We start from the raw sequence: 4,221 nt of genomic DNA, 5'->3' as shown, positions 1-4,221 counted from the left end.
GACCCTAAAAATGTTTTGTAAATTCTGAAATTGGCCCCGTGCGTGTCCGAGAGTGTCCATAACGTGTCCTGGACGTGTCCGGCTTCAGAAAAAATAAAAAAAAAATTGGACACTCTCTAGTGCGTGTCCGACACGTGTCCACCGCGTGTCCGACACGTGTCCGACACTGGTACGGAGCCCTCGGAGAGGTGTCCGTGCTTCATAGGTTACAGACGTTACATGATTGTAATGATATTTTGAGTCAGCATAACGATGCAAATTGAAAGGCCTCAATTCCACTAGATGTCATAAATTGCGTCAATAAATTTAATGATGAAGTTCCAATTTCGATGTTGGACAATCTTCACACTCCAGTTCCTTTATCTGCACTCTCTGACCCATTGAAAATCATCAATGATTTGCTACACACTCACAAGGTATTGATTTAATGAGGATTATACGACTCTATTTATGTACATGAATATGCATATATTTTTTGGTATTGTTTTGGTTAATATTCGGCACATAGTTTGTGAACACCATAAAAATTCATCAAGAAAATACTTCTTGTTTGATTCACATCCATAGTGTGACAAGTGGCTGGGGCCTACGTTACTACTTTGTTTGGGTTGGGTTGATTTGACATTAAGCTTTAACCAAACTGAGGGTCTGGTGCATCAATCATATAGTATATCAGCCAGAATCCTAAATCAATGAATTCAAGATTGTCTGACAACTGAATCGACCCTAAACCAATGGAAGAGTTTCAGTTTAAGCCAACTCAAGTTGAATCCTTAATTTCTGATAAAATTTAGGCTTGATTTTTACAATTTCTTTAGTTCCTGCTTGTAGGTACATATGTCCAATTTTGTTACATTGAATTACGTCTCCATATTGGCATCTTCAAAGAACTTGACATCATTGGTCAATTTTTTTTTTTTTTGATCAGCAACAAATTGATGCCATCGGTCATCTTCACGAGTCATGATGTAGACCACTCTTGCGTCTCCATGAACACAAACATCATATATATCACACATGACAAATTCCACCATGCTCCCACAGAGCATGTTAGAGACCAGACAAGTCGTCTTTTCCTTCTGAGGTTTAGATGCACTGGTTGAGGATAGTGCACATGGTGCCCTAACCTCAAACCTAGCAAACTCAAGGATAAGATTCTAAATTTGAGTGCATCGCTCTCTCCACTGGTTCGTACTTGATACTCTCCTGGCTTAGTGTCAAGGTGCGCCCATCCAAGGGTCAACACCTTGATGCCACCCATTTGTGCCCTTCGGAGAGCTAAAAACATGCCCAGAAGTTGTTGGTGCAAGTGTAAGCCAAGGTCCAAGGCATGGTGCAAGACAGTCCACGGCATGCCATGAAGCAGCCCATGCCAACAGCAGCAGTGGCAGCCAGTAACAGCTGCCAGGAGCAGCCCACGCCAACAGCAGCCAGCAGCCAGGCCGCAGCCTTGCCAACAGGCCAGCAGTAGCTTGTAGCAGCAGCCAGCAGCCCAGTAGCAGTGCCAGGCCACAGCAGGCCGCGACCCCGGTCAGAGCCTTGCCTGTGCAGCAGCAACTTTGAAGGACATTTTGGAGGGTCAAATGTAGTTTTTTTGCCTTGTAAATTTTTATGTAAAGACCTTAGTATTAAAGGTGTTTTGGGACCAAGTTTTGTAATTTTTCTCTTTTTGTAGAATTTTTGAAAATCCATTATGACTCCTCAAATATAGTGGATGTTTCTTCTTGCCAGCTAGGAAAAGTAACAAACTATATTAAGGAGGGGGTACCCAAGTGTTGAACAAAACCACTTGTGCCTTTAAAGTACCCCAACCTAGCCAATGGTAAGACAACTTTTGTAGCACTTTTGATGCATTGTTCAACTATTGTAATGCCTTATTTTGATTAATGAAAAATTCAATTCGCCTTTAAATTGTGCAAAGCTTTTCAAGTGTTGTTTGCTTTAAATTTAGCTTGTTGCTTGCTAATTTGTGGCTTGTCTCCAACCTAGTGGCTTATAAGCTAACTAATATTGTGTTTGCTTGTCTTTGCAAACCCTTTGAGCTTTCTTGGCGGGTAGTGAAAAGTGTTAATTAGCACCGCACACACTTGCATATCTCTTGACAAAGCTTCCGTACAGTCGGTGTGTGACACCTAGCCAAGCAACTCTCCACCCTCTTCTCCTATATTTGTCCTTCCAAGACTAGGGTGTGTTGTGCTTCCCCCCTCATGGCATCTTAGTTGCCCACCCGGCTCGCCTATATCTTGCATACTTAGTCTCTAGAAGAGAATCATATCATTACCATGATCACCTTGATTGGGAGCAAGGCTTCGGGCGCCTCGCTCATAGTTGAGGGATTGTGGCTTGGAGGGTAGGGTTGAGGTATCCTTAAAGGTGCCTTGTCTCCCCCTCCCTTGAGGGCACTTGTACCTTCACCAGTTTTAGAGAGAGAGAGAACTCCATAAGATAAGATTGACCAAGACATTGACACCTTGTGGAGCGTATCATACTAAACATTGGTATATCATACCTATCATTGCAACCCCCCATGATACAACTCTTGATATCTAATCATGGAAGCCTGTGGTAATTGTGATACCTTAAAATTGTCGATGGGGGTTGAGCCAACTGTCTAGGTCTGAACTCTCCCCTGCTATTTTGCCACCCTCTATGAGGAAGACCTCCATGCATGAAGACAAGAAACCATCGTCTTGTTCTCCTTCAGCAAACCAGACACTATCAACTGCCACTCTCTCTCGCCTAAGGCTACCTCCCGAATCTACCATATTCCCTGAGGGCCACCGCAGCCATCTCACCATTCTCTATCTAGACTGCTGTTGACTCTTTTTTTTTTTTTCATTGGTCTTGTATTCTCAGCCCTGAACCACTATTTTTGCAACTCTGTTTCATTGCTGATTGAAGAAATTTCAATTTTAATTTTCTTAATATTTCTGGCTGAATGCTCCATGCAGGGAAGGAAGCGAGAATCGCGTATAGAATCACTTGCAGCTTTAGAAAAGATGATCAGCAATCTTCTTTCTATTTTAGGCCTGTTGAAGATTGGCTAAAGATTCAGCTTGCCAACTAGCCATGCAAGGTTGGCCATGTGAAGCCAATACATTGCCAACTAGCAATACAGCTTGCCAACCCTTGCCAACCGACAAGTCACAAAGGTGGACGGCCACTTTTGTGAAGGAACAGGCTGGCCATGTGCAAGGCCAACCAACCTCTTTGCCTACTGTTGAGTGTATAAATAGAGAGGCCAAGGGAAGAGTTGTATAGAGAAAAATACAGTGTGTGAGTGAACAACTATCAGAGAGTGTATTGTTTGTAATTCTTCCATTTCTCTCCACATAGTGAAATTCGCTGCCCGTGGACATAGGTGACTTGCCGAACCATGTTAAAACTCTTGTGTTATTGCTTGTTTGCGTTTCCTGGTGTGCCCCCAATCCACAACAATTGGTATCAGAGCTCGGGTGGTGAAAAATTGAATTTTTTCCAAAAGTGCCCAGATTTCGAAGTGACTGAAATCCACTTTTGAGCATACCAGGAGGAAGTCCTTGAGAAGTGGAGTCGAGAACAGCAAAGCCCAGCCCCAAAAGAAAAGGCACACGCTCTCACGCGCCCTCTGAATAAGGAGAGTGAATCCTATTCTCACCACGCGCTTCACGCACCGTTACAGCAACCGGCGCGTCATCATATGCTCAGTCACGCACGGTGAGAGGAAGAAGGCGAGTGGAGCGCGTATGGTGATGGCGTTAGACTGACGTCATCTTGCGCCGAGCTGAGCCGAAGGAGCCGTTGATCGCCGCTGACCAAGCCGCGCCGGAGTTGATCCACTGAGCCGCGCCGCGCTAGAAGCCACGCCGTTGACTGAGTCGTTGACCAGCCGTTTCGGAGAAATTATCCGGTGCATCTCAGGCGCACCAGATTCTGCAGATCTGAACCGTTCACATTGTTTTGGCTCGATCTGAGTCATTCAGAGTCCGTTTTTGACAATCCAATAGTACTTTCCAACTATTTGGAGTATTCCGGACACATCCGTATGGTCAGTTTTTTTGAATCGAAGTTTCTAAAAAAAAAAATAGTCTAAATGGCAGAATCTATAGAGAGGAGATTAGCCGAGTCTACAAGTAGCCCCGCGGCTACAAACAACTCTAGGTATTGGATCCCGGTGTCCCATGCTAAGTTCGAGGTAGAAAAGTTTGATGGAAGCAGCAACTTCGGCTTGTGGAGATGCGA

At 44.3% G+C, this 4,221-nt stretch overlaps 1 long non-coding RNA gene across 1 annotated transcript; it reads left to right on the top strand.

Moving 5' to 3' along the window:
* The first annotated feature begins 218 nt into the window (after window positions 1-218).
* On the top strand, window positions 219-1,911 carry LOC114269926 (uncharacterized). The gene is made up of 2 exons (XR_014344411.1): window positions 219-416; window positions 929-1,911. It is a non-coding gene; the product is annotated as an uncharacterized LOC114269926 (long non-coding RNA).
* The last annotated feature ends 2,310 nt before the right edge of the window (window positions 1,912-4,221 follow it).

This window comes from Camellia sinensis, chromosome 11 (assembly GCF_055761805.1).
Source record: "Camellia sinensis isolate YWXY chromosome 11, ASM5576180v1, whole genome shotgun sequence".
Taxonomy (NCBI): Eukaryota; Viridiplantae; Streptophyta; class Magnoliopsida; order Ericales; family Theaceae; genus Camellia; species Camellia sinensis.
This window is presented reverse-complemented; position numbering and strand designations above follow the sequence as displayed.